A 12,945-nucleotide genomic window follows, 5' to 3' on the forward strand; every position below is an offset into this window, starting at 1 on the left:
ACAACTTAAATGAAATAGAAAAATACCTCCAAAAATACAGCTTGCCCAAACTAACAGAGGAAGAAGTAAATATCCTAAACAGTCCCATCTCAGAAAAAGAAATAGAACAAACTATCAATCAACTCCCTAAGAAAAAATCCCCAGGACCAGATGGATTTACATGTGAATTCTACCAAACATTTAAAGAACAATTAACTCCAATGTTATATAAACTATTTGAAAAAATAGGGATTGAAGGAGTCCTACCAAACTCCTTTTATGACACAGATATGGTACTGATACCTAAACCAGGTAGGCTGAAAACAGAGAAAGAAAATTATAGACCAATCTCCCTAATGAATATTGATGCTAAAATCTTAAATAAAATATTAGCAAAAAGATTACAGAAAATCGTCACCAGGATAATACACTATGACCAAGTAGGATTTATACCAGGAATGCAGGGCTGGTTCAATATTAGGAAAACTATTAGCATAATTGACTATATCAATAACCAAACAAACAAAAACCACATGATCATCTCAATAGATGCAGAAAAAGCATTTGATAAAATCCAACATCCATTCCTAATAAAAACACTTGAGAGCATAGGAATAAATGGACTTTTCCTTAAAATAGTCAGGAGCATATATTTAAAACCATCAGTAAGCATCATATGCAATGGAGAAAAACTGGAACCTTTCCCAGTAAGATCTGGAGTGAAGCAAAGTTGCCCACTATCACCATTATTATTTAATATCGTATTAGAAACACTAGCCTCGGCAATAAGAGTCGAGAAAGATATAAAAGGAATTAGAGTAGGCAATGAGGAAACCAAACTATCACTCTTTGCAGATGATATGATGGTATACCTAGAGAACCCCAGAGATTCTACCAAAAAGCTATTGGAAATAATTCATAATTTTAGCAAAGTAGCTGGCTACAAAATAAATCCCCATAAATCCTCAGCATTTTTATACATCACCAACAAAACCCAACAGCAAGAGATACAAAGAGAAATTCCATTCAGAATAACTGTTGATACCATAAAATATTTGGGAATCTATCTACCAAAGGAAAGTCAGGAATTATATGAGCAAAATTATAAAAAAGTCTCCACACAAATAAAGTCAGACTTAAATAATTGGAAAAATATTAAGTGCTCTTGGATAGGCCGAGCGAACATAATAAAGATGACAATACTCCCTAAACTAATCTATTTATTTAGTGCTATACCAATCAGACTTCCAAGAAAATATTTTATTGATCTAGAAAAAATAACAACAAAATTTATATGGAACAATAAAAAGTCGAGAATCTCAAGGGAATTAATGAAAAAAAAATCAAATGAAGGTGGCCTAGCTGTACCTGATCTAAAATTATATTATAAAGCAGCAGTCACCAAAACCATTTGGTATTGGCTAAGAAATAGATTAGTGGATCAGTGGAAAAGGCTAGGCTCACAAGACAGAATAGTCAATTATAGCAATCTAGTGTTTGACAAACCCAAAGCCCCTAACTTCTGGGAAAAGAATTCATTATTTGATAAAAACTGCTGGGATAATTGGAAATTAGTATGGCAGAAATTAGGCATGGACCCACACTTAACACCATATACCAAGATAAGATCAAAATGGGTCTATGACCTAGGCATAAAGAACGAGATTATAAATAAATTAGAGGAACATAGAATAGTTTATCTCTCAGACTTGTGGAGGAGAAAGAAATTTGTGACCAAAGATGAACTAGAGACCATTACTGATCACAGAATAGAAAATTTCGATTACATCAAATTAAAAAGCCTTTGTACAAATAAAACTAATGCAAACAAGATTAGAAGGGAAGCAACAAACTGGGAAAACATTTTCACAGTTAAAGGTTCTGATAAAGGCCTCATTTCCAAAATATATAGAGAACTGACTCAAATTTATAAGAAATCAAGCCATTCTCCAATTGATAAATGGTCAAAGGATATGAACAGACAATTTTCAGAGGATGAGATTGAAACTATTACCACTCACATGAAAGAGTGTTCCAAATCATTATTGATCAGAGAAATGCAAATTAAGACAACTCTGAGATACCACTACACACCTGTCAGATTGGCTAAGATGACAGGAAAAAATAATGATGAATGTTGGAGGGGATGCGGGAAAACTGGGACACTAATGCATTGTTGGTGGAGTTGTGAACGAATCCAACCATTCTGGAGAGCAATCTGGAATTATGCCCAAAAAATTATCAAAATGTGCATATCCTTTGATCCAGCAGTGTTTCTATTGGGCTTATATCCCAAAGAAATACTAAAGAAGGGAAAGGGACCTGTATGTGCCAAAATGTTTGTAGCAGCCCTGTTTGTAGTGGCTAGAAACTGGAAAATGAATGGATGCCCATCAATTGGAGAATGGCTGGGTAAATTGTGGTATATGAATGTTATGGAATATTATTGTTCTGTAAGAAATGACCAGCAGGATGAATACAGAGAGGCTTGGAGAGACCTACATGAACTGATGCTAAGTGAAATGTGCAGAACCAGGAGATCATTATACACTTCGACAACGATATTGTATGAGGACATATTTTGATGGAAGTGGATTTCTTTGACAAAGAGACCTGAGTTTCAATTGATAAATGACGGACAAAAGCAGCTACACCCAAAGAAAGAACACTGGGAAACGAATGTGAACTATCTGCATTTTTGTTTTTCTTCCCGGATTATTTATACCTTCTGAATCCAATTCTCCCTACGCAACAAGAGAACTGTTCGGTTCTGCAAACATATATTGTATCTAGGATATACTGCAACTTATCCAACATATAAAGGACTGCTTGCCATCTAGGGGAGGGGGTGGAGGGAGGGAGGGGAAAAAAAATCGGAACAGAATTGAGTGTCAATATAATGTAATTATTAAATAAAAAAAAAATAATAAAAAAAAAAAAAAAGAAAAAATAAAGATTCCTTTCCCTTAATGGGGATAAAAATCTATTGACATTAACAGGAACAAAAATATCTTTGCAGTTATGGGAATAAAAGTTCATTATCAGTTATGGGAATAAAAGGACATTCTCCTGAATTGGCATTTTTTAAACACAATAGGGAGGGGGTAAGAGAGGAAAAGAATGAATAGAAAGGGTAGAGAGTGATTATTTTTTTCAAATGAAGCACAGATCTCTGCTTCTCTAATGGTAGAAATATTCACAGAATCCATATTGACTTGCATTACATTTTTCAAGCAGTCTTGTCCTGCCATCAGAGGTCTTATGTCTCAGTCTTATCTCGCCAGCTGAGCATCAGTGGCTCTGACTCTGGCAGAGACTTCTCTTTGAAAATATCAAAAAGAAAGCCAAGGAGCAAACTGAAAATCCATGAAATGACTTGGTGGTCTCTTTTTCACTGTGTAACATGTTAACCCAAGCACAAAATTACCTTAACTCTTCATTACTACCAGCATCTATTTTAAAAGAAAAAGGAATATAGCCTCCTCTACTATAATGATCATCTGTCTACAAGAGTGTTAAAGGATACTCTAAGGATTATTTCAGTGAACTTATATTACTAGCTTTTTTTTCAGTCCAGATCTATGATTTTGTTGTCAAAAGAAATTCCCAACAAGACAATTTCCTTTATGATGCTCATCATCATCTGATCTGCATTTTATAATCTCAGATTGTTGCCAGGATAACTGAAAAGTTAAGTGACTTGCCCAAGTTCACATAGCCATTATATTTTGGACACAAAATTTAAAGTCAAATGTTCTTGACCCAGAGGTTGAACCTGTGTTGTCTATATCATACTACTTTTATAGCTACGATTATGTGACTTTTTTGGTTTTCAAGTTTCTTGCTTTAACTCACTATAGTTGTTGACACTAGAGTATCCAACCAATTTTAAGGTGTGATTTAAGAAATGTCTGGCATATTCTGTATCCAAATAGAAATTCCCCACTTTATATTATGGAATCTTTTCCATTCTTATCGGAGGTCAGGACACCCTTGCACAATGCTCCAAGTCCCTACTGCCATCACATCACTACACACACACACACACACACACACACACACACACACACACACACATTAGGGCAGAATCTTTTTCATGGTGAAATTTACTGAAAACCTAGAAATCTGTCATTCAGATATAGAACATATGACAAAAAAGAAATATAAGATAGATAGATAGATGGATATATATATATATATATATACATATATATATATATAGAGAGAGAGAGAGAGAGAGAGATAGATAGATATACAAATAACATGCATGAAGAACACATGGCAACTACCCATGTGAGCAGGCATAAATGTGAAGTACATGTGGAGAAAGTAACTCATCGCTGCCACAATATCCTCTAGTGTTTTCTGCTCTCTACTATTTACAATGTTTCTGCAACAAGTAACATCTCTACAATGGGTATCATATTTCTGCTGGGCATTATATTATCTAGCCATCGGAGATCTTTGGTTGCAGGCCTTTTTGTTGCTACTCTCTACAAGGCTGCCTTAAAGGTTTCCTGCTAACTCTTTGCTCCTACCTACTAAGGTGTAGTATTCAGGAAGTCATTTCATAAATGACTGCTTTTATGCTCCAATTAAAAGTCATCCCATATGATTAAGAATAGACTGACAAAAGCCAGCCAGACTCCCTGCCTCAGTTTATTGTTGGATCAAAGTTCTAGGTAATTTTCTCAGGTATAGTAACAAAATTCCTTACAACTCTAATTTAATCTCTGAATGGGATTCTTTGACTTCAAATCCCAACACTTCATGTCCAAAATAAAATAGGATGAAGTGTATTTCACTCCTAAAACTCTCTTTGATATACAGTTGAATTTGAATTCATTGCCCCCTCCACCTTCTTGCCTTATATTTTTAAGTTTATTATGCATATCTGTCAGTAACAACTGGAAATAAAGAAAGAGAAAGAATTGTATAAAATCCAAGAAAACAGTTGGTAGGAAACCCTCAGAATAAAGTATCTTTCAACAGCAGATTTTTAACCTATATTGGATTATTTGCTTTCTAGGGAAAGAGAGTGGTGAGCAGGGAGGAAGAAAAATTTAGAACATAAGGTTTTGCAAGGGTAAATGTTGAAAATTACCTTTGCATGTATTTTGAAAAATAAAAAAAAAATATTATTATTAAAAAATAAAGTTATTTTGTCAAAAGTAATCAAAAAAGGCACAGCCAAGATGGCAGAGTAAATGCAAGAACTTGCCCAACTTTTCCATAAAATGCTCCAAATTGCTTTAAATAATGAATCTAAACAAATTTTAGTGCATCAGAACACTCAAAGTAGAACTTTTTCCAGCCAAAGACAACTTAGAAAGTCAGTGGAAAAGTTCTGTGACAGCAGGATGGGAATCGGTGTACAGTTCTAGTGCAGGCCATACCAGTGCAGCCCCAGCCTTGTCCCCAGACCCAGCCATTGCCCAGATCCCAGATGGGACCTCTGAATCAGCACCAGTGCGGGAAGCTTTTCTAAACCCAGAGGATATCAGGGAGGACTTGGAATGTCAGTGAAGAGGGTCTATGGCAATGGGATGGGAGTCTGGTGTGCAGTCCCAGTGCAGGCCATACCAACAAGCCTCAGCCCCCAAACCAGGGACCACAGTTTCAGCACAGTAGAACTCTGCTGCTTTAGCACACTAGATCTTACAGCTACAGTAGGGCAGGAACACTCCCAACAGCTCCAGGGCAGAAAAGAGTGCTTGTGGTCAGAGTCCTAGAAAGATATCTGAAAACAGCTACACAAAAACTCCTAGAGCTTGGAACTGTGGACTCTCTTTCTCCTCCCTCTTCCCCTCCCTTGGAACCTTCCCATTCCAGAAACAGAGCCCTACTTTAACAAAGAGTTAAAAGCAAAAAAGAGTTAAAAGGATAGGAAAATGAGAAGACAAAGTCAAAACTCCTACATCCAAAGCCTCCACAAAAAATAAGAATTAGGCTGAGGCCATAGAGGAGCTCAAAAGGGATTTTGACACCCAAGTAATAGAGAAAGAGAGGAAAAATTAGGGAAATAATTGAGAAAGGTGCAAAAGAAAATGCAATCCAGAAAGAAGATTGTGGGAACTGAATGTGGATCACAACATAGATTTTTCACTTTTTTGTTGTTGTTTGCTTGCTATTTGCTTTCTTTCTAATTTTTTTTCTTTTTAATCTGATTTTTTTTTCTGCACAGCATGATAATTGTGGAAACATGAAAAGAAGAATGACATATGTTTAACATATATTGGATTACTTGCTATCTAAGGGAGAGAGTGGAGGGAAAGGAAGGATAAAAATTTGGAATATAAGGTTTTACAAGGGTAAATGTTGAAAACTATCCATGCATACATTTTGAAAATAAAAAAGTTTAAAAAATTAATTTAAAATAAGAGAAAAAAGAAAATGAAAAACCTAATGAGGAGAAGATTGGGAAAGAATGTACAAAAACTCACACCTTAAAAAATAGAATTGAGCAAATGGAAGCTAATGACTTCATGAAAAATCAAGAATCAATAAAGTAAAACCAAAAAAAGAAAAAAATAGAAAAATGTGAAATATCTCATGGGGGAAAAAAAAAAACTGACCTGGAAAACAATCCAAAAGAGATCATTTAAAAATTATTGGTCTACTTGAAGTCATGATAAAAAAAAAAGGCTGGATATCATTTTTCAAGAAATTATCAAAGAAAACTGTTCTGATATTCTAGAATCAGAGGGTCAAATAGAAATTGAAGGAATCCACTAATCACCTCCAGAAAGAGATCCCAAAGTAAAAACTCCCAGCAAAACTTACCAAACTTATAGCCAAATTTTAGAACTCCACTATCAAGGAGAAAATATTGCTAACAAAAGAAACAATTCAAGTATAGTGGAGCTATAGTCAGGATAATACAAGACTTAGCAGTTTCTACATTAGAGTACCAGAAAGCTTGGAATTTGACATTCTGGAGATCAATAGGCCAGTATTGCAACCAAGAATCACTTATTTAGCAAAAATGAGTATGATTCATCAGAGAAAAAGGTGATCATTCAATGAAATGGGGGATTTTCAAGCATTTGTGATGAAAAGACCAAAGCTGAAAAGAAAATTTGTTTTTCAAATACAGGACTCTGGGGAAACAAAAGGAGATAATCAGGAAAATGATATCATAAGGAACTTAATAAAGTTTAACTGTTTACAATCCTATGTGGGAAGATGATACTTATAACTCATTAGAACTTTCTCATTATTATGGCAGTTAGGAGTATGTATAGACAGAGGGCACAGGTGTGAGTTGAATATGAAGGAATAATATCTTTTTTTTTTTTTTTTAATGATATAATTAAGGAGTGAGAGAGGAATGTCCTGGGTGAAAAGGAAAGGGAGAAGTGGAATGGTGTAATTTATTTGCCAAAAAAAGAGACAAGAAAAAGTTTTACAGTAGAGAGGAAAAGTGGGAGAAAAAGTAAGAGAGTCAACCTTACTCTCATCAGGATTGTCTCAAAGAGGAAATAATCTATATACTCAATAGGAGTATACAAATCTATCTTACCCTACAGGAAAATAGGAGGAGAATGTAATATGGGAAGGGGGAGGGTGATGAAATAGAGAACATATTGGGGGAGACAGTGGTCAGCACCAAAATACTTTTGAAAAAGGACAAAGTAAAAGGAGAGAAAGAATAAATGGGGGTGGGGTGGGGTTTGAGGAAAATACAGTTAGCAATAGTAATTGTAAAAAAAAATTTTGCAAATATTTCTGACAAAGTCTCATTTCTCACTGAAAGAGGAAACTGAAAACAAAAGGGGACATTTACAAAAAATTAGAGCCATGTCTCAATGGATAAATGATCAAAAGATATGATTTGTGTCCAAAGGGTTATAAACTGATGTAGTTCCTTTGACTTAGCAACATCACTACTAGACATGAATAACAAAAAAACAAATTTAAAAAAGGAAAATGACCTATATGTACAAAAAAATTCATAGCAGTTCTCTTCTCAGGGCAAAAAAAATTGGAAATTGAGAGGATGCCCATCAATTGGGGAATGGATCAATAAACTGTTGTATGTGTTTATGATAGACTATTATTGTTCTATGGAAAATGATGAGCAGGATGCTCTCAGAAAAAGAAAAGAAAAACAAACAAAATAACCTGGAAAGTTCTCCATGAACTAAAGCAAAACGAACTGTAGCGTACACAAAGTAATAGCAGTGTTCTGGGATGACCAAGCTATAGATGACTTTGCTCTTCTTGGTAGTACAATCACCCATGATTACACTGACGGACTTGTGATGAAAAATCCTATTCATACCCATAGAAAGAACTGATTGTGTCTCAATACAGATTTAAGCACTTTCTTTTTCTCTCTCTTTCTTTTTAACTTAATTTTCTTGAGGGTTTTTATTTTGATTAGGGTGGAGATCTATGTTTTCTTTCACAACTTGACTTTTATGGAAATGTTTTGCATAATCACATGTTTTGTTTTTTTTTTTTTTTTTAATTGTGGGTGGGAATAAGGGAAAAAACTTAGAACTCAAAAATTCTAAAAATAAATGTAGAGAATTTATTTTTAATGTAACAGGAAAATATTAAATAAAAAGCAATCAATAAGGAAGAGGATAAAGAGATTTTAATACCAGGAAGAAAGTTTGATTAAATAAAATAAAACGCATTACTGGAATGTGACCCTGCATGTCTACAAATCATTTAGAAGATACAGGATAAGTAAAGAGTTTGTCAAATAACATTGCACATTAAAAAGGTCTATTCATGTGAGGGAATCCAGGACCCAGAAGAAAAACGCATTATATAGAATTTGAGGCAGCCAGTTCAATGTAGTAGCTACATAGTCAAGAAGATCTGAATTCAAATTTGAGGTCAGACATTTCATAGGTATATTACTCTGAACAAGTCACTTAACTTTACTTACCTCAGTTTTCTCATCTGTATATAGGGATAAAAATTACAGTCACCTTACAGGTTTTTTGTGAGAAATAGATGACATTTTATTTGTAAAGCACTTTGCAAACTTCCAAGTGCTATATAAATGCTTGCTATTTCATTTATTATTATTGAGAGTATGCCTTAGTGACAGGCTCTCCTCCTTCACTTCTCCACTGAAACCAAGACTCCAGAAGGCCTCTGAGAAAGCTGCCCAGGCAAAGAGACAATAAAGGATTTGGATACTCTTGTGGTGAATACTGAACTGAAACAAAGGTTGCTCCCAGAGATCTCAAGAAAACAGAACCAGAGGACACTACAAACACCAAAGCTCAAAAAGAGCTGAGAGACTATACTAACCCAATGTTGTACAAATAAATAAGACATGAACAAGATAAAGCTGTTTCTCAAAGTTTTGTGAACTAAAACCTCCTTTTCCTTTTTCTCCCTTACCACATTATCTCACTTATTAGTGAAGGAATCCTTACTTCAGACATATAAATATGGGGGAGGAGAAACACTGTTAGATTATTTTAATCTGTCAGATTAATTTTAATTTAATTTAATTAAACTGTCAGATAATTTAAAAAAATAGTTTTGGCTATGAAACCAATGAAAAAAAGTCTTATCTCAAATATAATATAAGGCAACACAAAATATGCACATACATGCCATCTCTCCTATCTCCAAGACCAAGTTCTAAATGTTTCCTATGGGGATGATATGATTTTAGGTGATTGGGCATGCACCAAACCACATTACTTGGGGAGAAATGGGGAGAGGGCTTCATAGCTTTTGAGCTGTATCCTAGAAAACTCACAAAATCAGTTTTTTTCATGCGTAAGTACTATGAACCTAATCTACTTTGCTCTCCTACAATTAAGGAAAATGAGGTACAAAGTGATCAATGACTTCATAACATTAAGATTTGAGAAGCCATTACAGCTCTACTTGCATATGGCAATCACTCAAGAAAAGTATGCTGATTTATTCATTTCAGAGGACTATTAATATGCAAATATCTAAATTCTTATCTGGTAATTCCTAAAGGGCTTAGTTGGCAGCTAGTTAATGACAAGATAAATGATTGTGTATGTGTGGGAAGACTTCCAGAAGGGAAACACTCAGAAGGGACTCAGAAAAAGAAGAAATACTGAAAGTAAGGTGACTGAAGTCAACCCAATACTTAGTTAACTAGGGCTTAGCCAAGACTGAAACTGAATCCTAGGCAAAAAACTACCCATCATGCTTACCCAGGACAGATATATATGTATATTTATGTACATCATTAATCTTTGGCCAGTGTTTTGTAGGACATTTAGGAGATTCCATTACACTGGGAACAGTCTTTTCATGATAAGAACAGCTCTGCAGGATGTCTTACTGACCCGCCAATATTCACTAGTACTTTCATGAATGAGTTCAATACAAAGAGTTCTTAGATTGGCAACACAGTAATAACAAATAACAATTAGTAAATGTGTTGATTGTCACAGGGTTAGCACTGCACCCTTAGTCATTCCCTTGGTTGATTACTTTGGTAAACCCAATGTCATCTGTCAATCCCCATTCATAAGAGCTTAGGGAATATATTGGTCTGTTCTCTCTTGTTTCTCTTGCCAACTTCTCTCTTGTTACTGCATCTTAAATTAGATGAAGGTTTTGAATTGACACAAGACAGAATAGCAAAGCTTCTAAGAAAAAAGAACAGTTAAACGATATCCAGGAGCCCTTAGAGAGCTGTACTGTCAAGTCTGTAACAAGAAAATTCAGACTTTGTGAAGGGTGTATGTTACTTTCTAAATGTCCAAGGAGATTCTCCTATCCCCCAGACGAAAAACACTACAAAGAGATGAAATGTTAAGACTGTTCTCAAACTGGATGTCTCTGTGACAAATAGACCTCTGTTCTTGCTGATGTAAATGTCTGACCCCTAGTGGTTTTGATGGATAGCTGCAATGAGTGCTATCTAAGAGGAAAGAGGCAGTCAGATTGAAACTGGAATCCCATGTATTGTTGGGTTGATGGACAACCTCTAAAAGACACATGGCCTAACTCTTTCATAAGTTCTAAATAGCTATATAAATATGAGCCAAATTGATTCAGGATGAGGGGAGAAATAATTTAACTATGTATAGGCCTAGATTTCACAAGAATATCTAATTTATAGGAAACTGAATATAGTACATATCCAGAGATCAGAGTTGTCACCATTTCAACAATCTTTAAGACTAGATTTTTTTAGTTATTTGTGTCTGATTTCAAAAATCATTACAAAATTAAGACATCGCTCCATTTGTTAAAATTGTTTCAGTGAATTGTCATATTCCACAAAGTAGTCAGTCTATAACTGTAGTAGAATTTCACCAAGAAACCACCAGTGAGATTTAGAAAATTAAAATTCAAATCATGAATATTAGAGACAACTAATGATAAAATATTTCATGTAATATAGAATGAATTAATAAGTGAAAAAACACTTGTTAAATCCAAAGCACTGTACTGTTAGGAATAAAAAAATAAAACAAAGTAGCATCTAATCCCACTTAGAAGAGATAACTCCTTCCTACAAACTCTCATATCTTATTCACAGGTTTTATGTAGTTATCACATTCTATTTTATATTTCAGTTATTTTGTGCATGCTTTATTTTTCTTACTACTGTAAAGCAAGGCCATGTTTAAAAGTCTATTAACCAAGTCATTCTGATTTGGGATATTTCTGATTGATAACAATTATTCTTTACATGGAGTCTAAATTTGCCTCATTACAACTTCTATTAATTTGTTATAGTTCTACTTTGATGAACCAGGAAAAAAAAAATAATCCACTATTACGTTAGAGACAACATAATTATTGTTCCTCTCTAATCCCTTTCACTGCTATCTCTTTCCTATCTAATCTGTCCATCTGTGTGTAGTAGGTGCTTAACAAATGTTTTTAAATGAATGAATTATAGTGCTTAGTTCTTTCTAAATTTGACATTATAAGTAAAAACAATGCTTAGATTTAAGAATAAAAGAGAAGAGAAAAGAAGACAGTTTTTATATGTACAGAAAATAATATTATATTTTTCTCCTCTATCAATATGAGATAATTTGACTAATGTATGAAATTCATATTATGATAGATCAGTACAAAATGAAAGCCATCCTGAGGAGCAAACAAACAAGGCCTCATATTCATTGAGTTCTTCCAGATGTTATATTCCTTTTTTCAAAGAAGAATTCCTCTTCATCCCATGTAAGGAAAGACAACACTTTAGCAAAACACAACATGTAAGACCATCTGGAAACTGTTCCTTCACAAGAATGCATGTTATAAAGACCCATATTCTGTGTTAGGCATCATGGAAACTAATTTTCTAATTATATAAAATGCACACAATTGCAAATGAAAATAAAAAGAAATGGAATAAATTATGCAAATCATTTATAGCTTAGTAGACTGAACATGAAAGACTCATGGACTCAAGAATCCCTTGGGAGCACCTCATCAAGAAATTCCTAAGTGATTCAATATTGTCCAAGTTGTGGATATCCAGTAGGGAACTATTTATTTGAATAGATTCTATACCTCCCACTCTACCCACACTCCCTTACCTCACCATCAAACAAACAAAAAGGAAAAGGAAAGGAAAAGAAGAAATTTCCCCTGAAGAAAAGAGGAAGCTTAGAAAAAGTTTTGAATTCAGAATTTCTAGTCAATCTGGGGTGAGAGGAGGCAGAGAAGAGATGGTAGATATGTCAGCAATATTCCACAGAAAATTATATCTTCAAATTAATTCAGCAATTCTGAAAGTATAGCATTGTAATCTCAGAGCAGAGATAATTAATTCTGGAAAGGCTTAGCACTGTTAATCTAAGAGTTAAAGTTGTTTCTGTTCATTTATTTGTTTTTAAAGACAATCCAGTCTCAGTGCCCTGTTTTTTTTTTTTTTTTTTTTTTTTTTTTTTTTATATTCCCAGAGCATAGTACATAAGCAGACTAAACTTTTCCACTCCTCTGGTGCTAGAACACTTCCATAAGAGTAGAAACAATGGTACATTCTAT

The sequence above is a fragment of the Antechinus flavipes genome, chromosome 3, assembly GCF_016432865.1.
Source record: "Antechinus flavipes isolate AdamAnt ecotype Samford, QLD, Australia chromosome 3, AdamAnt_v2, whole genome shotgun sequence".
NCBI classification, from domain to species: domain Eukaryota; kingdom Metazoa; phylum Chordata; class Mammalia; order Dasyuromorphia; family Dasyuridae; genus Antechinus; species Antechinus flavipes.